The sequence below is a fragment of the Chiloscyllium plagiosum genome, unplaced genomic scaffold, assembly GCF_037043375.1.
Source record: "Chiloscyllium plagiosum isolate Xiang-an unplaced genomic scaffold, Cpla_swu_hap1 HiC_scaffold_22, whole genome shotgun sequence".
NCBI classification, from domain to species: Eukaryota; Metazoa; Chordata; class Chondrichthyes; order Orectolobiformes; family Hemiscylliidae; genus Chiloscyllium; species Chiloscyllium plagiosum.
In genome coordinates, this window is record NW_028270160.1 from 16,062,642 (window position 1) to 16,090,078 (window position 27,437).

General features: G+C 41.7%; 1 long non-coding RNA gene across 1 annotated transcript; it reads right to left on the reverse strand.

Annotated features, from left to right (window-relative positions):
- Positions 1-265: 265 nt before the first annotated feature.
- Positions 266-27,437, reverse strand: LOC148145939 (uncharacterized). The gene is made up of 6 exons (XR_015760992.1): positions 27,374-27,437; positions 22,849-22,954; positions 7,716-7,848; positions 4,112-4,234; positions 2,506-2,698; positions 266-386 (listed from the first exon to the last, which is right to left on the reverse strand). It is a non-coding gene; the product is annotated as an uncharacterized LOC148145939 (long non-coding RNA).

The following is a 27,437-nucleotide window of genomic DNA, read 5'->3' on the forward strand; positions in this document are numbered from 1 at the left end:
ATTTCTATGCATACAGTAACATAGTGGTCATGGTACTGGGCTAGTAATCTCAAGATATGAGTTTATTAGCCCACCGTGAATGCTAACGAAGTTCAAAATTCAATTGATTGAATCATTCTGGGAGAAAAAGAAAGTAGCAGGTAACTATTGGATTGTTGCAAAATTTATTTAATATATTGATGTCCTTTAGGGATGGAAATCTGCTGTCCTTACCTGGTCTGGACTACGTGTGTCTGCAGACCCACAGCAATGTGGTTGACACATAGCTGCCCTCTGAAATAGTACAGCAAGCCATTAATTTGTCAAAACATGAGAAGTCACTGTGCTGGTGTAGGACTGGAATTGTGTTTTGGCCCAGACCAGGTGACATTGGAACGGTCTCTTCCCTGAAAGACATAAGTGAACCAGTTGGATTCTGAGAACAATCCAGAAATTTCTGTGGTGATTTGTTTTGATGGCAATTCAATAATTACCAAACATATTAAATTCAATGTGACAGCATCGTAATGGAGTTTGAACTCATTACTCTTGTTGCTAGTTCCAGTACATAAACTCAGTACAGGCAGAGCCTGGGTTACGAATATGTTCCATTCTGGAGTCCATTCCCAAATTGATTTGTGTGCAAGTCAGAACACAGGGCAGCACAGTGGCTCAGTGGTTAGCACTGCAGCTTCACAGCGCCAGGGATCCGGGTTTGATTCCATCCTTGTGCGACTGCCTGTGTGGAGTTTGCACATTCTCCCCATGTCTGTGTGGGCTTCCTCAGGGTGTAGGTGGATTGGTCATGCTAAATTACTCCGTAGTGTCCAGCGATGTGTAGGTTAGGTGTGTTAACCATAGGAAATGCAGGGTTTCGGAGATAGGGTAGGTTTGAGCCTGGGTGGGATGCTCTTAGGAGACTCAGTGTGGACTTGTTGGGCTGAATGGCCTGTCCCCACACTGTAGGGATTCTTTAAAAATGCAGGATGATATAAAGTAGCTGTCATAAGTGCAGGAAATGTTCGTATGTTGGATATTTAAAATTATACCCCTGAATGGGATTACGTTCGTAAGTACTAGCATTTCTAAGTTGGATGTTTTAAATCACCCTCCCCTCTGTGCAGATCTCACTGTGTCATGGTAATCAGAACTTGTCTATAAATGTTTGTCTTTTACAGACAGAGAGGAAGAGCAGGAATAGAGAATAGAAGTTAATATCTGACTGATACACTCCAGTTCTCCACTGCCCACTCCAGTGGCCAGTATTGATCATTAAATGGTTTGTCCTGGGTTTAAACCAGTACAGTTTCCCATATTTCCAAATTGTTCTTCCTCTCTCCTTCCAAAAGCCAGTCCAACCCACCAGGATCTCCACTATGGGTAGGGCCAAGGAGACAGGTTCCAAATCAACCCCCTCCCCTCAAAGCTAGAAGGGGGGGTATTGACACCACAGTGCTAGCACCAAACTGATCCACACCGCCTGACTGGCCAACTGGCTCTCCAAAGAGCGCAGGTTGAGTTGCTGTAACAACATTCACTTTTTACAATCATATTGTAATCTGGAGCTGTTAGTAGTGATGTTGGAGGGTGCTTTCCCTCACATAGCTGACCAGAAATCTCTCCCACTCTTACCACCAGCCAGTGGCATGTGTAGGAAGGATTTACAAATTGATTCTCAATCTGTTTGTCAAAAGTGAGGACTGCAGATGCTGGAGATCAGAGTTGAGAGTGTGGTACTAGAAAAGCACAGCAGGTCAGGCAGCATCTGAGGAGCAGGAGAATCGACATTTCAGGCATAAGCTCTGCTCCTCGGATGCTGCTTGACCTGCTCTGCTTTTCCAGCGCCACATGCTCGACTCTCAACCCATTTGGCCATGTTATGAACGCACCTTCCCCAACCATCACATCCTGGACTGGGTCTTGAACTCTGATATTCTGGCCCAGAGGCAGGGATTACTCACTGCTCTTTTAGCTCTCCCAAATGCAGAATTGAAGAGATTGAAAGTGGCTTGCAAATCCAGTGCAGAGTGGGTAATGACACTGTAGTCATCTAGAAATTGTAGATTATGTATGTCTGTGATATTCAGTTTAGTTTTGGAACAGGCAATTGAAGTTAAAGACTTTTCTGTCATGTGAGGGAAAGGATTTTGGACCATCCAACATCACTATCCACAGCTCCAGATTACAATATAATTGTAAAAAGTATATGTTGTTACAGCAACCCAACCTGGACTCTTTGAAGAGCCAGTTGGCTAGACAGCTGGAGTTTTCCATCTTGATAATATTTAATACTGACACCAGAAGGTAATAATCTTTGATGAGGTAAATAGCCACTGTCAGATGATTGTAAATAGAATATGGCTATCACAAATCCTTGCTTAAATCTCGATCTGTATGTTGAAGACCATGATTTTAGATCTCTTACTCAAGACAGTTTGCAGTCATATCATCGTGAAGTCTTTACAAAATTGTGTTAAAAATTTCTTGGACATCCAAATCATTGCAGCACAATCCACAGGGACTTACTGAGTCACATGCTTTAGCCAGGCCAGTGAATGCAATGAAGAGTTCCCTAGTTTTCTTCTTGACATTTTTCTTGTACTTTATTGGTAACAGTGACCATATTGGAAGCTCCTCCAGAAGATTAAAGCTGTACTGTGTCTCTGGGAACAGCCACCAAAAGTAGCAATGCAGGAGAACATGCGTCAGGATCGGACTCCTGTGGACAACATGGAAATATCGCAATGGACTCACTTCTTAAAGATAATTACAATTAGAGTCATAGAGTCATACAGATGTACAGCACGGAAATAGACCCTTCAGTCTAACTCGTCCATGCCGACCAGATATCCCAACCCAATCTAGTCCCACCTGCCAGCACCTGGCCCATATCCCTCCAAACCTTTCCTATTCATATACCCATCAAGATACCTTTTAAATGTTGCAACTGTACCAGCCTCCACCACTTCTAGCAGCTCATTCCATACACGTACCACCCTCTGCGTGAAAACATTGCCCCTTAGGTCTCTTTTATATCTTTCCCTTCTCACCCTAAACCTATGCTCTCTGGTTCTGGACTCCCCCACTCCAGGAAAAAGACTTTGTCTATTTATCCTATCCATGCCCCTCATGATTTTGTAAACATCTGTAAGATCACTCCTCAGCCTCCGACATTGCATTCAATTGTTGCATTCAATAGGTTATGGTGGGGGGTGTGGAAATGGAGGAATTCCATTTCCTCTCAGATCTACAAGGTGACTGCATGGAGCCACGATGTGTGCAAGAATCCACCAGTTTTTTTAAACCTCAGCCGCAATATCATCAGAGGGCTGCAAGCTTTGTTGCTTTTCACCCACTGGATTTCTTTCTTGCAGCTGATGGTGGCACAAGGCACTGAGGGAGAGGCTGGAGTGTATCGGCTGTCATGTGCAGTTATCGTCACAAGGTTGTTAAAATATTTTTTCCAGTGTTAAAGGATCATGTTTTCATGCTTAAGAAAACAAATGCCATGATGTGAGTGACGGCAGTTTTGTCCATTTGACTTTGTTCTATAGCTAGCTCTGGTGGCTTCAGAAAACTTTTACATTTCATGATGGTCAGTATATTGTTAATTTCTTTGGCTATTTCTATCACATGTCCTTTGTCTTCTGGATTTGTCTTTGGGCACCAGTATTGATCTGTTGGAAAGCTGCCATTTGACTGGTAACCTTGGGGTTGCTCTGCCAGACCATGAAGGCTGCTTGCTTTTGTTCTAAGAGTCAAATATTTCAGCATCATTTTCACTGAGCCACTCTTAATGACAGACTTGCTTAAACCCAGCAGTCTGGGTCCAGGTGTCTAGTACAGCTGACTTTGTCAGATCCCACTGTTCCACAACTGAGTTAGATTGTGGAGACAATCAAAATCGGTCGTGTGATCACTCTGGAGAAAGCGAGGACTACAGATGCTGGAGAACAGAGTCGAGAGTGTGGTGCTGGAAAAACACAGCAGGTCAGGCAGCATTAGAGGAGCAGGAAAATCAACGTTCCGGGCAAAAGCCGTGCTGTGCTTTTCTAGCACCACACTCTCGTGTTTGATCACTCTGTTTGCTTGGGTTGTTTTAAAGTTGAAACATTAACTTTCTTCTTTTTACCTTTGGTTCTTGCGATGTCGTTGTGTTCATTAGATATTCACCACCAATCAAACAAGTTGGTGATCTGTCCAGCAGGCATTGATCCAAATACTGATATTTTCCAGGAGGAGACAATGCTTTGATCTACGAAACTGACACATAGTTTAGTATTCTTTTCTGCTGAAAGGGGTGTTTGTTACAATGAGGCAATGTTGAGTGCACTTTCTCAGCAGGAGAATGTCCAAGGCATTGACTTGTCCCATCCTAATGATGTCTCTCCAGTCATTAGAGTCCTGGCTAATTCTGGATTCAAACCCTCCAATCTCTTTGTGAGGACTTCATTGAGATCAGAATATATTTTCACCTTAACATCTTCATTGTCGTCAGGGACTAGGCCATGAATGACGGTGGTATATTAGTATTAGGGTGCAGGACATATTTGGGCAGGAACAGCAGTGCTTCTGGGTCTGCAGTAGGACCAGAAAACGGAGCCATGATCATTGGCAGAGCAAGCTATGTGCCATGGCCTGTATCAAATTGAACCCTAACTCTATCATGCTCCTTGACAGTAATGGGAGGCTGTCTGGTTGAATAGCCAATGACCCCACGATCTCAATGTGTATTCTCATTCAACACTGTCCTGTAAGCCACTATCAGAGTGCTTATCTGAGTCCTCTGCCGGGCTGATATATCAACCATCCTTTCACCAAGGACTGGCTTCAGCTCGCTCATGACTGGTGTCTCATCATCTGCGGATCCCAACTCGGTACAAACTTTCAAAGTGAGTGAAAATGCCCTTGTCTGAGTGATTGGTTGTGTGTGCCAGATAAAAAGATGAGAGTGTCAGTGCTCGGGCCATTGTTGCTGAGCAGGTGGCGGTTCTTTGGCAGTCTAAAAGCAGGTAGAGGAAATTTAATGTGAGAGAGGTGCCTGTGGATGGGAAACAGGAGGTCCATGGTGACTCGATCAGCAGTTTGTTTGTCATTCTAGATAACAGGATGTGTATGTGTGTGTGTGTGCGCGCTGCGAGTCAAGAAATCAATTGCTTGTATCCTCCACACAGCTTCATCTTTGTGACATCAGCTAATCTGGATACAATCCATTTAATACTTTAGTCTAAGTGATTGACGTCCATCTTTCTTCCCACCTATCCACTACACCCTGTACTATCACTGTTACACCACACCTGCATCCACCTACCGCTTTCCCAGCTACCTCTCCCACAGCGCCCCCACCTCCCTATTATCTTTCAGCCCCCTTCCCCCTCCACATTCCTGATGAAAGACTTATGCCTGAAATGTCGACTCTCCTGCTCTTCAGATGTTGCCTGCCCTGATGTTCTTTTCCAGCACCACACTTTTCGACTCATAGTCTGTAATAGGTAAGGTCCCAGCACTGATCCACACAGGATCTCATTGGCAACAGCCTGTCAGCCTGAAATTAATCCCTTTAGCTCTACTGTCTATTTTCTGTCCATTAGCCAATCCTCCATCTGTGCTGACATATCATTCCTAACCCCAGACTTTTTTAACTTGTGCAACACCTTGGGTAGCACAGTGGCTCAGTGGTTAGGACTGCGGCCCCTCAGCGCCAGGGACTGGGTAGATTTTGGTGATGGTCTGTGTGGAGTTTGCATATTCTCCCAGTCTCTGTGTGAGGTACTCCAAATTCCTCCCAAAGTCCAAAGATGTGCAGGTTAGATGGATTAGCTGTGGTATATGTGGGGTTGCAGGGATAGGATGGTTGGGGGGGGGGGAAGATGGGTGGGATGCTGTTCGGAGGCTCCATACAGGCTCGATGGACTGAATGGCCTCTTTTCCACATGGTAAGGATTCTATGATTTTAACTTTTTGTGTGGTATTTTCATGTTTTTTACTGCATCCACTGCTCCTCCTTTATCGAGCTTGTTAGTTACAACCTCAAAAAACTTGGAATAGATTTGGCAAAGCAAATTCCTTTGGCTAATATTGTCTGCCTGGTGCTGCTGACAGATACCAAACTCCATATTGAATGGTAACACTGTGACTCCACTAACTGGATAAAGATGGAAATGTAATGTAATTTAAATTACTGTCATCTGTCGAGTGATTAATGCTCCAAACCCCACACTGATGGCATCTCATGTACTTTCCTTTCATTGTACCTGACACCTATCAGGTCCAATCACATTCCTGACAACTCTTTTGTGGAAATCCCTGGAAGGGGGAGGGGTTTTAACCAGGAGCAAGGACGCAGTTGGGAAATAAGACGTTGTGTCTCAAAACAGCAGGATTTGAATTTGTTTTTGAATCTCTCTTCTATTCTTTTTTTCTGTTATTTTCACTCTCTCTTTAACTTTTTTTTTGACTATCCTTTTTGAGACATAGTTTTTTGAGAAAAGACTCTTGATTAAAATTAAAGCTGGCTTTCTAGCTCGACACATTGTCTGGGGTCTGAGGAGAGAGAGTCAGTCATATTTCATGTTTCTGGATGAAAATACCTCCTCCTACAATGTGAAAGTGAGTGCGAGAGTGAGTATAAAGCAAAAGTGAATGTGAGTGTGAGGCAATGTGAGAGTGAGTCTACAGTGAGAGTGAGTGTGATAGTTGTGTGAATAGTGAAGTGAGAGAATGAGAGTAAGTGTGAGGGTGTGTAATGAGTGTGAGACAGTGTGATAGTGTGACATTGAGTCTGATAGTGAGTGTAGAGTGAAAGTGAGGATATGAGAGTAAGTGTGAATGGTGAGTACAGTGAGTGTGAGAGTGAATAGGAAAGCAAGCGGCTGGAAGTAGGGCGGCATGGTGGCTAGCACTGCTGCCTCACAGCACCAGGGTCCCAGGTTCGATTCCAGCCTCGGGTGACTGTGTGGAGTTTGCACATTCTCCCCGTGTCTGCGTGGATTTCCTCCAGGTGCTCCAGTTTTCCCCCACAGTCACAAAAATGTGCAGGTCAGGTGAATTGGCCATGATAAATTGCCCATAGTGTTAGGTGCATTAGTCAGAGGGAAATTGGTCTGGTTGGGTTACTCTTCGGAGGATTCCCTATGTTTTTATAACCACTTTGTAAACTACCCTGCTCCCTTCAGTGATTTGTGCATTTATCTCCAAAAGTCCCTCTGCTTCTGCTACTCCTTACAGATTCTAGTCTTTATTCTACACTACCTATCTTCAATCTTCCTACTAAAATGAATCACTTCTCATTTCCTTGCATTAAATTTCACCTACCACATGTCTGTCCATAACATCTGGGTATATTCTGTCTATATTCTTTTTAAGTCTATCATTATTGTTCTCACTGTACTTCCAAGTTGCAAATTTTGAAACTATGTCCTCTATGCATTATTCCAAGTTATTAATGTTTATCAACTGCTTAGTAACCAATTTACACAGTCAGCTCCTGACCAGATAATCTGTTTTTATCATATTGGTTGAGGAATAAATACTGGTACCCAGGGATAATATTTTACTGTGTAAAATTACCATCAAAAAGAGTTGTTGTCATGTATCAGTTCTTGCCTTTAATGGTATCAAGATGGAACCTGGCATTATAACCAGGGGTTTCTGTGGTTTTGTTGATTTGTGAATCTGTGAACTGAGAATAGGAGCCTGGCACAGACTTGGTCGCTGTCATCCAGTCTACTGCTCACCTCTTCCAAAAGCAACATGGGGACTTTCCCTATGTTCTTCCAGTTGCTTGAATTGGCTGTCACATTTTCTTTCCACTGGCAATTTCCCCACTTCCCCCAACAGAAACTTGCTCTGTTTTGCATCTGCTAGGATCTGCAAGAAATGTTACTCTGTCTTACTCAGTGAATATAGACTGAGAGAATGAAAAACATGTATCAGATTTCACAGTCTAGGGATGTTCCAAAGAGCCTTACAGTCAATTAAGCACTTTTGAAGTGCAGTCACTATTATAATTGTGGCAAAAAGGAACAGTGCAGGAGGAAGTTGCTTTGACCCATTGTCACAATGCAGGAGGTGGACTTTCAGCCTGTCTTGTCCAAACTTGTTCTCTGAATAAGCAATTCACGTGCCAATCTCCACACTCATTCCCATAACCCTGCACACAGTTCCTTTGCAAGTAACAGTCTGAGTCCTTTTGAATGCTTCAGTTGAATCTGTCTCCACCATTTACTCAGATAGTGATTCCCTTCCAGATCCCAACCATTTATTATGTGATGATTTGGAGATGCCGATGTTGGACAGGGGTGTACAAAGTTAAAAGGAATTTTTAACTTTGTACACCCCAGTCCAACACCGGCATCCCCAAATCATGACTACTATTGACACCACTAACTGCTGGCTTAAAGTGGCAATTAAACCTGTTGGACTATAACCTGGTGTTGTGTGATTTTTAACTTTAATTATTGTGTGAAAAAGTTTTTCCCAATATCACTTTTGTTTCCTTCAATAATTGCTTTAAATATATGCCTGCTGATTCCCGATCCTTTCGTGGGTCGGAACATTTTCACCCTATTTACTGTATCCAGAGTCCTTATGATTTAATGACTGTCATAATGTAGGAAAGGTAGCAGCCAAATTTCACACAGTGAGATCCCACAACCAGCAAAGAGATAATACCCAGATAAACAGTATTGATACTTCTGCTTTGGAATAAATATTGATTTGGACAGGAGTAGAACTTCCCTGTTGTCAGGAACATGGGAATAGGAAGAAGCTATTTTGCAGACAGGTAGTACAGAACTTGAATATTGTTGCAAAAGGGATTTTTTTGTTAAAGCTTTAAAACTTTCCTCCTTGATTTGGTATTCTTGCAAATTGTCCTGATAAATGCAAGTTGAAAAGCCTTGACAAATTGAGTCTTTATTCAGCAATACCTATTTAGTCATTTAATTAGACCAAACTCCACGTAATCAACTTTGCCAGCTATCCCTTAAGATTTTTAACTGAGAAATGTTTGTCAGTCTCAATCTTGAAATCAAAAATCGATAGAGTATCAATTGCAAGAGAAAGCTCTTCTCTGTGAGATTACATTAGGTTCTTCCATTCCAGCTGAGAGGCAGTTAGGATTTTATCAGAAAGTGTGCACAGCTGAGAGTCCAGTGCTATGAAGTGGAACTAGAACCCACAATCTTCCCACCGAGACAAGTCATGGAGTGCCAGCAGAGCTCAAGCAAATCAGCATTGGTTGGAGATGGGAGCTGCGACCAGCCAAGGGTTACTGATCAGGTTAGCAGTAGAACTGTTTTTGACTGAAAGAATGGACTTCAGTAAGGAGTTCAACAATGTTCCCCATGGGAGACTGATTAGCAAGGTTAGATCTCATGGAATACAGGGAGAACTAGCCATTTGAATACAGAACTGGCTCAAAGGTAGAAGACAGAGGGTGGTGGTGAAGGGTTGTTTTTCAGACTGGAGGCCTGTGACCAATGGAGTGCCACAAGGGTCCTCTACATTTTGTCATTTACATAAATGATTTGGATGCAAGCATAACAGGTGCAGTTAGTAAGTTTGCAGATGACACCAAAATTGGAGGTGTAGTGGACAGTGAAGAAGGTTACCTCAGACTACAACAGGATCTTGACCAGATGGGCCAATGGGCTGAGAAGTGGCAGATGGAGTTTAATTCAGATAAATGCGAGGTGCTGCATTTTGGGAAAGCAAATCTTAGCAGGACTTATACACTTAACGGTAAGGTCCTAGGGAGTGTTGCTGAACAAAGAGACCTTGGAGTGTAGGTTCATAGCTCCTTGAAAATGGAATCGCAGGTAGATAGGATAGTGAAGAAGGCGATGGTATGTTTTCTTTTATTGATCAGAGTATTGAGTACAGGAGTTGGGAGGTCATGTTGCGACTGTACAGGTCATTGGTTAGGCCACTGTTGGAATATTGCGTGCAATTCTGGTCTCCTTCCTATCGGAAAGATGTTGTAAGGGTTGAGGGTAACTTGAAAGGATTCAGAAAAGATTTACAAGGATGTTGCCAAGGTTTGAGGATTTGAGCTATCGGGAGAGGCTGAACAGGCTGGGGCTGTTTTCCCTGGAGCATCGGAGGCTGAGGGGTGACCTTATAGATGTTTCACAAAATTATGAGGGGCATGGATAGGGTAAATAGGCAAAGTCTTTTCCCTGGGGTCGGGGAGTCCAGAACTAGAAGGCATGGGTTTAGGGTGAGAGGGGAAAGATATAAAAGAAACCTAAGGGGCAACTTTTTCACACAGAGGGTGGTATGTGTATGGAATGAGCTGCCAGAGGAAGTGGTGGAGGCTGGTACAATTGCAACATTTATGCGGCATTTGGATGGGTATATGAATAGGAAGGGTTTGGAGGGATATGGGCCGGGTGCTGGCAGCTGGGACTAGATTAGGTTGGGATATCTGGTCGCATGGACGGGTTGGACCGAAGGGTCTGTTTCCATGCTGTACATCTCTATGACTCTATGATTGTATAAATGACAACAAATCAGAGTGAAGCAGGGGTTAAGTAAAGTGAAAAGCTGGTATGTGCCAGTTGCCTGAAAGGATATTGCTGGCCTGTGATCTGAACTTTTAATTGATATTATTGAAGCAGGAAGTAGTTTAACTTAAGGGCACAAAGCAACTGACGGGTTCTCAGTGCCAAGCCCAGTTGACCAGGTGTAACTGATAGCCCGTGGCTACCGAGTGAGCCCAACATGTTCTGGGGCACAGCACAGAGGTACCAACTCTTATGCTCTCTGTGTGTGCCCTGGATCTTTCTCTGTAACTATTCATATTGTCACAGGATCTGATTCCATGTGTTGGGTGAGAGCAGTCCCTGAAGCAAAAATGTAAATTTCCCAAGGTTAGTTCAAAGACACTGTAAAATGGTTAGGGCTCTGGACACGCACTGACAGATGTGGAAACATACACATGTGCACATACATTCCCAAATATATGCACTTGAATGTAGTCTCATGCACACACATACAAACATGCATACATATGAGAATAAGTACGCGTTACTGCACTTTCACAGACTGCAACCATGAATCCATTCAGACCTCACTAAAAGCTTCTGATTCAGTCTGTCTGCTGTTGCTCTGTGCTGGAACTGGACTGCCCCGTTGGTTCCAAGTTTAATAAAGCAGTTTCCAGTTATTTATGGGGGATGCGGACCATGGTGACCTTGTACTCACTCTCAACTGTGATAAATAATGGCTGGTCAGTACGATATAGACAGGAGAGAGTGGGGGAGGGAGCTACGGCAAGCAGTAACTGGCAGTCATATTACTGCTGTCATTCCCAAACTCAAAAGTATCACACTAATTCTACTTAAAGGAGTTCAATTATTGCTGCATAAAATGCAGAATCAAAGCCAGATTTTAATTGAATTTACCTTCTTGAATATAGGAACAAGAGGCCACTTAGCCCCTCCAGTCTGTTCTGCCATTCATAACATACCGAACCTGAATTGCATTTTAACTCCATCTACTTATATTGGCCTCATATCCTTGTCTAGCAAGAAAGGAATGAATCTCAGATTTAATTGACCTTCGGCATCTACTTTTCTTTTAGGGAGCAATTTTAACTCTATGCAAGGAGAAATACTCCTCTCCAGAATAAGCTGGGTCGAATCTTAAATTTATTCTACACTCTTGCACCAACAGAAGACAGGTTCCTCTCGAGTGATCCTATCAATTCCTTTCAAGATCCTGCAAACCTCAATCAAATCATCCCCCAAAAAATCCAAATAGTTCAATCATCCCTTAATCACATATATTCCATCTGTTTGATGGGTAATATCTTTACTACAAAAGTCAGTGGCTTGGAAATAGCCTAATAGCAGGCTATATATTTAGTAGCCAGTACCTTATATTGGGGTTGGACAGCTCAGTCAGGGGTTATATATAAAATGACCGATCCCATATGTGATCACCCTCCAACACCGCTGCTAAGGAGAGAAAGACAAAGTGCAACTGAAATGTGTGTTTTACCTTCCTCGATATACAGACACACGCACACACATATTCACTCAGAAACTCACACAAACGTGCACACAGACACACTCACAAATACACATACACACACACACAAACACATACACAGAAACAAACATATCCACAAACACACACATTTATCCACAATCACACATATGTTATTGTGGGTGAATGCATATGTATGTGTATGCTTGTGGATGAGTGTGTGTTTCTGTGCATGTGTTTGTGGGTGAATGTCAGTGTGTGTAAGTGTATATTTCTGGGTGTATCTGCATGTCAGTGCATGTTTCTGAATGCGTGTATATGAGTGTGCTTATGGATGAGAGCCTGTGTGTGACTGTGTGCATGTTTGTGTCAGTTTCTGAGTGAACATGTGTGTGTACACGTGTCTGTATGTCGAGGAAGGTAGAGCACACAATTCAGTTGCATCCTGTCATTTTCTTCCTCGCAGCAGTATTGGAGGGTGATGAGATACAGGATCATTTGTCTTATATATAACCCCTGACTGAGCTATCAATCCCAATATGAGACAGGGGAATGTGGAGAAGCATTCCTTTCCATTAAACCCTGTGCTGCACCTGTCCTGGGATTTGATGGAGACAGTGTAGAGGAAATTTTACTTTCCATTTACAAGTGTTGAGGGAGCTTTGCTCTATTTCACCCTCTGCTGTACTTGTCCTGGGAGTATTTGATGGGGTCAGAGAAGAAGGAGCTTTATTCCATATCTAATGCTATGCTTTTCCTGTCCTTTTTTTTCATACTTCTGCTTGTTAAGCACAAAGTTCCGTTAAATCAAGACAGAAAATGCTAGAAATCCTCAGCTGGTCTGGTGGCATCTGTGGAGATAGAAACAGAGTTAATATGTCAGGTTGACAACCTTTCATGATAAATGCAGGTAAATATCAATGTTGTGAGCTACAAGTTTTTCGACAAGTCAGCCATGAGGGCCTTGCAAGCTAATTAATAATTTCAACTGCCCTGGGAAATTAATCACAGTAGTTTGACAGTTCCTCAATGGTGTCTCATGCATGACCTGAATAATAGTGAGTCTTCTGAACGTTTCCCAGTTACTGATCAAGTTTTAAACAGACCGGTGTCCTACTGATGAATCTATTTAGCATATTTTCTCCTGGATTTTCTCTCTCTCTCTATGACTGTGATATTGACATCAGATTCTGAGATCGCATGGATGGGAAGCTGATGAATCCAAGACAACCCCAGGCAAAGACCAAGGTCTCCAAGGACATTTTGTGATTTCCAATTTGCCAATGACTGTGCACTAGCTGCAAGATCAAAGTTGTGTTTCAATCGCAGCATGGATTTTTATTCAACGTATGCAACAACTTTGGCCTTAAAATTAGCATGAAGAAAACTGACGTCACGTAGCAGACAGCTCCAGGAGAACCTCTCTTAGGCTCAAGGTTTTAGTCCATGAACAGAACCTTTCTACAGTTTACTGATCTCAGCAAAACACTCCTTTGATCTGGCTATATTGATGATGAGACATATGTAAGAATTGTGAAAATAACTGTTGCCATTAACAGATTTAATAAGAAATAGGAGCAACAAGGGGACCATTTGGCCCCTCAAATCTGCTTTCCCATTTAGTGTAATCATGGCTAATGTAGTGCTTCAATTCCATATTTCTGCCCACTCTCCATAATCCCTTCATTCCCTGAGACACCAAATACATCTCTATTGTAGCCTTAAATAGATATAAATTGGCGTATCCATGGCCTTCCAAATTAGAGAATTTCTTAGTCAATCCCTCTGAGTGAAGAAATCTTCCCTCACGTGAGTCCTAAATGTTCAGTTCATCATCCTTGGATTGTACCCAGTGTTTTAGATTCCCTAAACTGTCTCCCAGCAGCTATCTTGTTAAGTCCATTGAGAATCTTAAACTTTTCAATCAGATCACCACTCAGTCTTCTAAAATCCAAAGAATACAGGCCCAAATTTGCTCAGTCTTTTATTAGAGGACAACCTGTCATCCCAGGGACATTTATTGTACCTTTTCAATGTATCTTTCATATCACCTTTCATAAATGTGTACACCAAAACTACGTGCAGTATACCAGATGTGTTCTCACCAAATCCTGTAAAAAGACTTCTTGTTCCTGTACTCCAATCCATATGCAGTAAAGGCCAATATAATACTTGCTTTCCTAATCGCTTGCTATATCTGCATACTAACTTCCTGCACTCCTTGTAAAGCACAGCCAAGAATCTTTGAAAATTAACATTTACTAGTTTCACACCTTTTAAACACATTCTGCTTATCTAATATTACAGTGAAAGTGAATAATTTCACTGCGTTGCATCTGCTATCTTGTTTCCTGGTCACTTTACCTGTCTATATCTTTTTGCAGCCTTTTTGTGACTTTCCCACAGTTTACCTTGCCACCTTAATCAACAAATCAACATTACTATTCACTGAAGTCATTAATATAGACTGTAAATGGCTGAGGCCTCAGATAGAGCAAATCAGGGCAGGATTTATACTCTGAATGGAATGCTTTTGGGAAGTGTTGCTGAACAAAGAGACTTTGGAGTGCAGGTTCATAGTTCCTTGAAAGTAGACAGGACAGTGAAGATGGTGATTGGTGTGTTTGCCTTTATTGGTCAGTATATTGAGTGTGGGCGTTGGGGGGGTCACGTTGCAACTGTACAGGACATTGGTTAGGCCAATTCTGGAATACTGTGTTCAATTCTGCAATCCTTGCTAGAAGAAAGATGTTGTTAAACTTGAAAGGGTTTGAAAAATATTTATAAGGGTTGAAGGATTTCAGCTGCAGGGAGAGGCTGAATAGGCTGGGGCAGTTTTCCCTTGAGCATTGGAAGCAAAGGAGTGACCTATAGAGATTTATAAAATCATGAGGGGCATAGATAGAGTGAACAGCCAAGGTCTTTTTCCTCAGGGTAGGGGAGTCCAAAACTATGGGACCATGGGTTTAAGGTGAGAGGGGAAAGATTTAAAAGGGACCTCAGGGGCAACGTTTTCACACAGAGGATGGTGCTTGTATGGAATGAGCTGCCAGAGGAAGTGGTGGAGGCTGGTACAATTACAACATTTAAAAGGCATTTGGATGCATATATGAATAGGAAGGTTTTAGAGGAATATGGGCCAAATGTTGGCAAATAGGACCAGATCGATTTAGGATATCTTGTTGGCATGGACATGTTGGACCAAAGGGTGTGTTTCCATGCTGTACATCTCTATGACTCCAAGACACTGATTCTTGTGGTAATTCACTATTTACCTGCCAACTTAAAGAAATCCCGTGTATGCCCACTCTCTGCTTCCTCTCTATCTATGCTAAATCATTTCCCCAACTCCATATGTCCTTTTCTTCTATTTTGCCTATTAACCTTTTGTATAATCCTTTATTTAAATGCACTTTTGAAATTCAGGGATACTACATCTACCGGTTTCCTTTTATATACTTCACTAGTTACACATCTTCGAAAAACTCCAAAAAAATTGTCAAACGGATTTCTTTCCCTATGTTGACTTGTAATCACACTATGCTTTTTTAACTATACTATTAAGATTTCCTTAATAATAGATTCTATCATTTTCCTAACAACTGATATTAGGTTAACTAACCTTTAGTTCTTGTTTTATCTCTCTTCCTTTTCTTTAAAATTGGTGTAACATGTGCCAGTTTTCAATTTATGTCACTATTCCTGAATGTGAAGAACTTTGGAAAATAACATTCATTGTTCCTGCAGCTATCTCTTTAGGAATCCTCCGGTGTATCCAAGGTCCTGGGATTTGTCAAATTTTATTGACATTTTCTGGGCAGATTTTCTTTTCCTCACTCCTTTTAGCCCCAAGGTTACCGTCAATTTCTGTAATAAAACTTGAATCTTCTGAAGAAAGACAAAATATTTGTTCAATGATTCTCCCATGTCCTCATTCCCATGAATAATTTCTCCTGTCTGTGCTTCAAACGGGCTGATTTTTACCTTAGCTACTCTCTTTCTCTTTATATATGTGCAAAAACTCTTACAATCTGTTTTTATATTTCTGACTAGTTTACTCTCATACTCTATATTTTCCCTTTGTCACAACATTTTGGTTTCTTAGTCCTTGTACTTACTTAGTCCTTATACCCGTCTTAGTCCTTGTACTTTATAACTTTATATTTTGCAATTTTGAGTCTCTTAACATAATACTATCTGTAATTTTCTAAGTGAGCCATAAATGCTTCTTTCTTGCTGAGTTTTATTTTTCAGTGGAATGTACTTCTGTTGAAGACTTTGAATTTCTTTAACTGTTTCCCACTGTTCATTTACAGCCACACCTTGTGGCCTATTTACCCAAATAATCTTGGTTAATATTCCTCTCATATCTATGTAATTGGCTTTGTTTAAGTTTAAGATCTTTGTTTGTGATTGGCAACACTTTCATTTTTAACATAGATTTCAAAAGTATTATGATCACTATTCCCCAGTGAATCCTTTACAATTTTGGGCGGCATGGTGGCCCAGTGGTTAGCACTGCTGCCTCACAGCGCCAGAGACCTGGGTTCAATTCCCGCCTCAGGTGACTAACTGTGTGGAGTTTGCATGTTCTCCCTGTGTCTGCGTGGGTTTCCTCCGGGTGCTCCGGTTTCCTCCCACAGTCCAAAGATGTGCAGGTCAGGTGAATTGGCCATACTAAATTGCCCATAGTGTTAGGTAAGGGGCAAATGTAGGGGTATGGGTGGGTTGCGCTTCGGCGGGTCGGTGTGGACTTGTTGGGCCGAAGGGCCTGTTTCCACACTGTAATGTAATGTAATGTAATCTAATAATATTGCTAATTAACCCTGCATCATTACACAATACAAGATCTAAGATAGCTTTTATCCCTTGTTGCTTCCATAAAGTATTGCTTCAAGAAATTATCACAATAACATTTTACAGCCTCATTTTCAGACCACTTTGGCCAGTTTAATTGCCCCAGTCTATATGATGTTTTAAGTCCATGACAATTTCATTGCCTTTTTTTGCAGCTCCAGTAACTTCTTGTTTAATGTCTGACCAATGATACGATGACTGAAATGGGCCTTATATATGATTATGATTACTAGTCCTGAAAATGTGTTGCTGGAAAAGCGTAGCAGGTTAGGCAGCATCCAAGGAGCAGGAGAATCGACGTTTCAGGCATAAGCCCTTCTTCAGGAATTGGGCTTATGCCTGAAACGTCAATTCTCCTGCTCCTTGGATGCTGCCTGACCTGCTGCGCTTTTCCAGCAACACATTTTCAGCTCTGATCTCCAGCATCTGCAGTCCTCACTTTCTCCTCTATGATTACTAGTCCCCATCCAAGGTCTTCATGTTAAGGTGGTTCTGGATGGGTTACACCAAACACTCAAGCTGGGTGAGGAGGGAGGAACTGGTTTCCCTTTTTTTATTCACTTGCCCCCTTGCTTGGTCGCAATTAGGTTAGTTAAAGAAGATCCATTCTATTGTGAAAAAACACAAAGAATTGTGGATGCTGGAAATCAGAAACAAAACAGGTCTGGCAACATCTGTGGAGAGAAAACAGAGTTCATGTTTTGGGTTCAGTGACCCTTCTTAATTCACTTGTGGTTACCTACCTCCCACATCCACATGAACTTATGTTTTATAGGAGCCAATTTAACCAGACTTTGTATTAATGAAAGGGTGAGTGAAATAATTCCACAGAGGCTGGTATTCCTTCACCAAGTTACCCTTTGTTTACATGTAGAGAGTCCTTGACACTGATCCAACTCCTTCAGAGCCAGCTCTCAGAGTGAACAGGATGTCTGATACTGCTCTTTATCCTGTCAACCAGGGCTCCCTGTCAACCGGATTAACATCCCCAATCAGGAAACTCATGTTTTGTGAGGTCCACCTGGCTGACCTTGTTCCAGTCACTACAGTGAGTTTATCAGTTATTAAATGTGAAAAGAAATAATAACACAACCCACATTCACATACGTTAGAAATGAGAGATGAGCCCAAAATAAGGATGAAAGATATATGGATGAGTCTGTGTATTCTGTGAAGAGTAGACAATGGGATGTTTCAGCTGTTACACTGGAAGATACTAGTAATACTGATGTTGATCAGTGAGCAGTTGATTTTGAGATGCTTGGCTTTGGAGGTCACTTGAAAGAGCTGGTTTCTTTTTAACAGCCATTTTGCTTGCTTTCTTTCTTCCAACAATGGAAGAGAGGTATAAAGGGGGAAGACACAAACCAAGTCTCTTGCAAGAGAGCTGTCTTTTCTCCCATCATGTTCACTCTGAGATAGCTCATGGGAGATTACAGTTCAGTTTGCAGTGCATTTCTCCCTTTGAAGTCCTTCTCTTTGAAGCTTCTGTGACACCCACCAAGTGTAATGTTCCTCTTTTTAAATTTAAATTCAGTATGCTACCTGTCTAGGGTTATGATTGGTCATCATGATGCACCTTCCATCTGTGTTATCTGACTTTTGCTATTCTTAATTTCCATCGGTGCTGCTTTTTCTTTATAATCTGAAGCCAGAACTTTTCTCGCCAATGCTTTTCAGTAATCCTTGATTATCAGAGTTACCCATCCTCCTTTGCCAATATGTCTGCCCCTTCAAAATATTGTGTACACTGGAATCTCCCACCTCCTATTACCTTGTAGCCATGTCTGCAGTGGCGATTAAATTGAAATAATTTACCCCTATGTTTGACACTGGTTCACCTATCATGTTGCAGATGTTTCATACATTCAGATAAATAATTTCTGAAGTCATTTTTTTATTTCAATTCCATTCAATGACCTAATTCATCAACATACAAATTTTGTAAAACTCTTTGCCTTTCTCCACTCTGCTGAGCTTTACTCATATCCCTACACTGTTCCTCGATCTTTCTGTCTGGATGTCTAAATCGTCCTTCACCCAAGAATGTCCCCTCACCCCCAATCTGTGCCCCGCTAGTATAAAGCCCTGATAACAACCCTAGTTGTATGATTGTAGCCAGGACACTGGTTGCAACCTGGTTTAAATGGAACCTATTCCATCAAATCTCCTTATTCCCACCACTCTTTGAGCCATGCATAAAGTTCCCTGATTTGCTTGACCTTACACCAATTGTCACGTGGCTCACATCACAATTCAAAGACAATTAACTTTGAAATTCTGAGTTTTCATTTCTGCCTTAAATTCTCCTAGCAGAACACATCATTCCTGGTTCTGCCCATGTCATTGGTTTTCACATTCACCGTGACAACTGAATCCTGCCTCTCCTGCACCAATCAAAGAGACATATTTGGCACCGGGCAGGTAATGTAGCTTTTAGACTTCCTAGTCACAGCTATTGAGAACAGTATTTAACACCCTTATCATAATATTCTATCACTGGCAATTCCTCTTTGCTTCCCCAACCTGAATAGAAGGAATGTCCTTCACCATGTTCAGTATGCTCATCGTTGCAGTCTTTCTTCTCATCCACACAGGTAGAAAGCAGCTTGTAGCCCTTGACAAAGTGAGGGGCTGAGGTTCTCTCATCTTCACCAGGTAATGCTCCATATTGGCCTGACTTGTCATCACACCCTGCTGTCGTTGACCACTGACCAACTCGAAAGGACTGATTTGCCTAAGAGATGTGACTAACCTTGGAACTATGTAACCAGGTAACATTTCCTTTCCCTGTTGCATCACAGTGTCTGCTGCTCAGTCTCTGTAATTCATTAAGCCACAGTTATTAAAGATGTGTTCGCCCTGGATCACACTGGTGTCCAGGAGCTCCCACCTTCTGTAATCACAACACAACACCTGCCCTGCCATCTTTTTTATTAATTACTTTAGTATTGACCCTGAGTCCTCAGAGAAGCTCACCCAGAGTCGTTGCATCCAATAAATCTGCCCAATAAGCTTTACAACTGGTTATAAACCATACAATTAATAAAACCTCATAATTACTGTTAAATTATCTGGGTATGAAAAATAAATAAAACACTCATAATCAATCTGTTTCCCTTTGATTTTTGATCTTATGATCTGACATTCTGCCTGTTTCTTCACTATTCTTGACTCTGTACTTTGACAGTCTGGACTGAAGATAGGTGAGTCTGCTGACCAACCTGAAAATCTGAAAGCGCAATAGTCTTGCCCAATCTGCTTGACATATACAAGATGAGCACTGTGGGCCAGTGTTATGCCAAGAAACCTGGCCACTTTCACTTGAGCTGCTTCAGGAAGCTCCCGAGGAACGGAAGAAATTTCCAGTGACTGAGAGGCTCACCAGAGCTGACAGGGCGGGTATTTGCAGCATATTGAGCTGGGCTGGTGACTTAGACAGAATGCCTGACACGCACTTCACAAAGTGAATCACCTGTGGAATCTTGGGTTCCCTCACATGGTAGCTAAAGGAAATGTTCCCAGGACAATCTAAAGGCTTCACTTCAGACTTCTGATATCGACTCTGAGTGTTGAGGAAAACTTGCTCAGGACTGTGGTAGCTGATACAATCAAATAGCAATGGTGCAGTCTCTTCCAAAATAAAATGCATTTCAGAAGCAAAGGGAAACCTTGAGGAGATCCTGCAATCCCGCAACTCTTCAAAACCAGAAGTGTCTCCAAAGTCCTGTGCTATTTACAGCAGAACCTTCTGGGCCCAGATCATCATGAGCAGTCACCCAGATACCCACCTGAACCCAACCAAATCCCATTGGGTATCGCAAAGGATCAACAATAAACCAGAGCCTCTTTAGTTTTCATAACCATCCAGTATTTCCTCTTTGCTTCCCCAACCTGAATAAAAGGAATGTCCTTCACTATGTTCAGTATGCTCATCTTTGCAGTCTTTCTGGTCACTTAGATAGAATGCCTGACACGTGCTTCACAAAGTGAATTTCACTGATCAAATTGTTGATTGAATACACAAACTGAGTCTCAAAATCCTTATACAATGATTCATTTGAAAACAGGCAGAGAACACAGAAATAAATGCCACTGGTAGTTTAGAAAATGACAGCACTCTGAAAGGAAAAAAAGAAAACTATACCTCAAGATTAGCTCTCACCCTGTTGAATATTAAAAATAGATCGCTTTTTAAAAAAATTCTCCCTTTTTAAAGCTTGTTACTTTCCTCTCTAAATATTAATTTAAACATTATTATTATGCTAACTGCAACTTCAGGGAATTGGTGGGACAGTGACTTCAAAGAGATTGCAAGTAGAGACTGTTGGACAGTGCAGGGCAGGCATCACATGAAATGCAGAGATGGAACCATAGAATTCATACAGTGTGGAAGTAGACCATTCAGCCCATCCCACCCAGATCCACCCCATCTTTGTAACCCTGCATTTCCCATGGCTAATCTACCTAGCCTACACATCCCTGGACACTATGGGCAATTTTGTCATGGCCAATCCTCCTAACTTGTACATCTTTGACTGTGGGAGGAAACCAGAGCACCTGGAGGAAACCCATGCAGACATAGGGAGAATGTACAAACCCCACATAGCCAGTTGCCCAAGGCTGGAATTGAACCAGGGTCCCTGGTGCTGTGAGGCAGCAGCGCTAACCACTGAGCCATGATGCTGCCCCAACTTCACTCTTACCAATGATTTTGATGGGTTTGCAGAGATTTTCATATGGTGAAAGGTTGAGTAGATTAGGCTAGTAGTCATTGGAGTTTAGAAAAATGAGAGGAGAACTTACTGAAATATATAAGACTAACAGGGAGCTTGACAGGGTGGATCTAGGTATTTGCAGCATATTGAGCTGGGCTGGTCACTTAGATAGAAGGCCTGACACGTGCTTCATAAGGTGAATCACCTGTGGAATCTGGGGTTCCCTCATATGGTGGCTAAAGGAAATGTTCCCAAGACAATCCAAAGGCTTCACTTTGGGTTATTTCCCTTTGTGGGAGAGTCTAGGACCAACTGGCATAATTTCAGAATAAAGGAACGGCCATTTAAGACATGGAGAAATTTCTTCTCTCATAAGACCATCAGACATAGGAGCAGAAGTACATCATTCAGCCAGCTGAATCTGCTCTGCGATGCAGTGAGTTCTTGGCCTATCTGATAACCTCAATCCACTTTCTGGCCTTTTCCCATAACCCTTGATTTCCTTACTAATTAAAACTCTATCTTAACCTTGAATATACTTAATGACCCAGCCTCAACAGCCGTCTGCAGTAGAAAATTCCACAGGGTTACAACTTCTGAGAGCAGAAATGTCCATGCAGGTTCTTTACGAGTAACTCAGCTAGTTCCATTCACTCATTCTTTCCCTGTAATAACCCTGTAAAGTTTTAAATGTGTGTGATAAATATTGGCCAAGGTACTATGGTTAACATTTGACTATTTTAAGGTCACTAAAAAATGATAAATTGAAATCAATCCAAGCAAAATTAAGCATTGCAACCTCTGGACGTCCTTAAGGACCTTGAAGCTTGTGGAATACTTCAAAAGTTACTTACTGTTATATTGTAGGTAACACAGCAGCCAATATATGTGTAGCAAGACCCCACAAACAGGAATGTGATATCCTATTAATTCACAGAATGTGGCCATCATTGGCTAGGCGAGCATTTATTTCCCACAGGGAAGTTGAGAGTCAACTGCATTGCTACGAGTATGGAGAGACATGTAGGCCAGGCCAGGCCAGACCAGGTAAGAATGGCAGATTTACTTCCTTAAATGGTATTCGTGAGCCAGATTTTTCTTTTTGAAAATGACAAGTGACAATGATTATGGTACTGTTATGCCAGCCCTTTCCTCCAGATTTTATTTCATTTAAATGTAACATGGTAGGATTTGGACTTATGCCCCTAAAACATTAGCCTGGGGTTCTGGATTGTTTTTCCAGCACCACACTTTTCGGTTCTGGACTGCTGGTCTAGTGACAAAATCAGTACACTGTTACCTCCCTTAGATGTTCAGGTCATCTGTTATTAGTGATGTTGGTTGAGGTCACTGGAAAGGTCTCTCCTGCTTTTCTTCTGAAGTGTCATGGGATTGTTTACGTCAACCTGAGAGGCCAAACGGTATTCATGTAACATTTTTTCTGAAAGATGGTACGTCCGACAATGCAGCACTCCCTTTGTACAGAATGTACAGAGCCATAATTGACACCTTGATTTCATAGCTTACCAGGCCCATCTAAAACATTGACCAGCTGCTGCTTCCAGTTCCAGCAGCATTGGGCACTCTTTGGCCATTTAGCATATGTTGAATTTAGACATTTTGATTTGACAGGTTGTTCAACCACAATAGGTATCACAGTCTTACCTTTGCCCACTATCAACCAACATGGATTTTTTTAAGCGGGAATAAACACATTGCGACCTGGATTAGATTAGATTCCATTCCCTACAGTGTGGAAACAGGCCCTTCAGCCCAACCAGTCCACACTGACCCTCCGAAGAGTAACCCACCCAGACCCATTTCCCTCTGACCAATGCACCTAACACTATGGGCAATTTAGCATGGCCAATTCACCTGACCTGCACATCTTTGGACTGTGGGAGGAAACCGGAGCACCCAGAGGAAACCTACGCAGACACAGGGAGAATGTGCAAACTCCACACAGACAGTCACCCAAGGCTGGAATCAAACCTGGGACCCTGGTGCTGTGAGGCAGAAGTGCTAGCCACTGAACCACCGTGGAACAGTAACCTTGCTGAACCTCAGTGGGTAGCAGTCTCACTGAAGGATGGGGGTTCAGGCCCCACTCCAGAGACTTAAAGCACAAAATCTAGGCTGATGTTCCATGTCAAAATTTCCTGCATTATTGCAGTAACTATAATTGAAAAAAAAACTTTGTCATGAAGGATGATTCTGAGCTGGTGAAAATGGGAGTTTATCATTCTTAATGATCAGGATGTGGTCTTGATTCTCAGTGGAATGTCAACAGGCACTGTGTTGGGAGGAAGGAGTATTCATGAGGGAAAAACAGTCATTTTTAGATTAGGGAGGAAGGTACAGGATTGAAGAGACAACATTAAGAATATTTGTTCTTTTTAGTTTGTTGTTAGAAATATATATTTATATTTATGGATAATGTGAAAAACCAGAATTGTTTGGATGCTTACTGGATTGAAAAGGGTTTTTTAGGTGTGAAGTCAACAGTTTAATGTGTGCTGTAGTTTACCTGCTGTTTAAAGAAAGCCAAGTGTCTTTGGAGAAAAATAACTCAAAATGTTTCGGGAGTTAAGAGGTGGGATTATGGCTCTTAGTTGCAGGACAACCTGATTTTGAAAGTACAATGGAGGCCTCTATGCTAATAGTTGCCCAGCCAATCTTTTTTAAAATTGATTTCTAATCTCATTAACTTAGATAGTAAGTGAGGAAGAAACTCCTGGAACTGCCATTCTCTCTCTATCTCTCAGTGGAAGTTCTGGGAACCTGCTAAAGTTCCCAAATATTTCCGACAACCTTATAAATCCCAAAACGCTGAACTGTGACCATTTTCTAATGACTTGGACCCAGTTGGATTTCAATCCTAAGTGAAGATCTTCCTTTAGTTTGTGGCTATCAGCAATTCAGTCTCACCAAAATGTCAATTTTACTGCTCCTCGGATGCTGCCTGACCTGCTGTGCTTTTCCAGCACCACTCTAATCTAGATTTTGCCTCACCAATAGGAAGCCTGGTGGACTTTGAGAAGTCATCACATTCTATCCTTTGTTTTCAGACTCAGTTTCATTTTTCTTTTGCCCCCTTATGTGAAAAATATCCTCTTTGCACAGACCATTTTTTTTGTGCCATTTGATTGTGTCTGAATTTTGGAATTAAAGGACTATTGTTTTACTTTCAGATTATATCTTAGATGCTAACAAGCGTTTGCAACTTGTGTTATGAATACATGCTGTATTGCTGAAAAAAGGCACATTTTGTCAATCAGTATTAAACCTAAGTCTGTGTCTTTTTTAACAAAATCTATCTGCCAGTTCTGTGCGCATACAGTATAAATGATTAAATAAAAACAGAAATTGCTGGAAAAGCTCAGTGTGTCTGGCAGCATCTGTGGAGAGAAATCAGAGTTAATGTTTTGGGTCCAGTGATCCTTCCTCACAATGTGAGCAGCACAGCTCTGAGGCAGCATGAAGCATTACAGTTGGAGAGAGAGGTCCAGAGTGTGCATATGGTAACGTATGTAACTGAGTGTGGATCACAGGATATGGCAAGAACAGCTGTCTGTGGAACAGTGAACATCACAGAGATACCTACAATCCTGGATGGATTCAAAGCATGAAGGATGAAACTTGAGTTGGGGTGAGTCTGAGCCAGGGGCTGATGTGGCTGTGGAAAGAAGCTTTAGCAAATACCTTATCAAACACCAGGAGCGACACAAAAATTAATGATGGTGAACAAGAAAAAAGATTTGAACGGAAATCCTATTAGAGAGAGGAGTAGAACTTCTTTAAGATGGCCATGCCTGGAAGAGATGTGGCAGTGAGTTAAATGCTAAATAAAAGCCAAAAGAACATTCTGCGGATGCTGGACATCAGAAACAAAACAGAAATGGTTGGAAATGCTTAGCAGGTCTGGCAGCATCTCTGCAGAGAAGTCAGAGTTAATATTTTTGGTTCAGTGACCCTTCCTCAGAACAGAGTTAACTCTGATTTCTCTCCACAGATGCTGTCAGACTTGCTGAGTTCTTCCAGCAGCTTCCGTTTTTGTCTCTGATTTCCAGCATCCGTAGTTCTTTCAGTTTTTATTCAGTATAAATAATGCTTTTCCCCTTTAAAATGCCACTCTTGCAAATCATCCTGACGAAAGATAAAAAGCTTTGACAGAATGTGTCTTTTTCAGCAATACTCAAATTCTGCACTACCAAATGACTGTTGATATACCTTATGTTAGAAGAAACAAATTGAGCAGTATTTAGATACTCACATGCATTGCAATAAGGCTGTGAGCCAAGAGCTGGAAAATGGAATTAGTGGTCAGATCTTTGTCAAGTGATGTTGGCTGAATGGCCTCCTTCTGTACTGCAAATGTCAATGAGTCTATTTTGAGTTCATTAAAAGAATCCTGGGAAAAGCTTTTTTGTTCTGTACAACAGTCCGAAAAGGGGAGCAGTTGGCCATTTTGGTGATTGAATCAACACGTTCATATAAATAGTGTGATTGATGGAGTATTGGGTATTGATTATCAGCACATTCTTCCTGTCATGGTCACTACAGGGAACTACATTCGCACAGAATGTTCAAATGGCAAAAGTGCTTCATTGTTTGTATTGTTCAATGTTTGTTTTAAATGTTCATTTATTTTACAAAAGCAGTGAATTTGAGTTAATGAGTGCCTCTGTCTCCCAGAGCATCGTCAATGATATGCTAAGGGGAGGTGGTGGTGTGGTGTGGTGCAGTGTGAAGTCCCTGGACTAGCAATACAGAGTCCTATGTTCTGGGGACATGTTAAAATCCCATCATAGCAGATAGTAATGTTTGAATTGAAAAAAAATAAACTTAACATTAAGAAGCCAGCTCATGGCAACTATGCAACCATTGTATTTAAAGCCCATCTTGTCATTAACTCCTTTTAGGAAAGGGAAATCTGGTCTGGCCTACTTGTGACTCCAAATCTCCAGCATTGCAGTTTGCTCATAAGTGTCCTGTGTGCCTTTATGAATTGGAAATAAACACTGTCCTAAACCAGCAATGCCCACATTCTTTAAGCAAGTGTTTGAAAATGAGGAGAGTGTGTGAACAGTGGGTTGAAAGTAATAGTCCAATCTGTCTGCTCAGTTATTGTAGGCATGGTCCAGATCATGGACTGTTCAGGGGCAACGTCACAGTGGGGCTTCAGCTACTGCAATTTCGAAAAGCAACAACAGCATTAAGATTATTGCTTCTGCCCTGTGCTGATTCTTCAACGTGAAATTGACCTCAGCTAAAACAAGTCAAATGTGTGTGAGCTGTCACCAACACATGTTTGTCGAGAGAGTGAGTGATGGAGATGGGGAATGAGGGAAGGAGGGGGTGAGAGAGATAAGGGGGGGGGAAGATAGACAGAGAGAGAGAGAGGGGGCTGACAGAGCCAGATTAATAAAGAACAAGACAGAGAGACAGAGCAAAGAAGACAGCTGGAAAATGAGGCAGAGAATGTGAGAGTGTGACAGAGTCAGCTAGAGTCACAGAAAAATCGATAAAGTCGGAAAGAGAAAAAACTGTAACCTATAGCAGGAGAGGCCATTACATAAATATGGCTGTCCATAGAAAAAGCCTTTATGTTTAATTATTAAAATCCGTTAACCATATCCTGAATACAGATCAATAGATAGAGGAGAGAGATGGATGGTAAAAAAAGAGAGGTAAAGACAGAATGAAAGCTAGAGAGAGAGAGAGATGGAAGGAGATATAAGAAAAATAGAGATAGAAAAATAGAGAGAGATAAATAGAAAGAGAGATAAACAGACAGAGTGATAGAGTAATGGGCAGATAAATACCGTAAATCTTCTAGTAGAATGTCTCTCAGTGAATAACACTCCCAGTTTAGGCTCAATGTCAGTG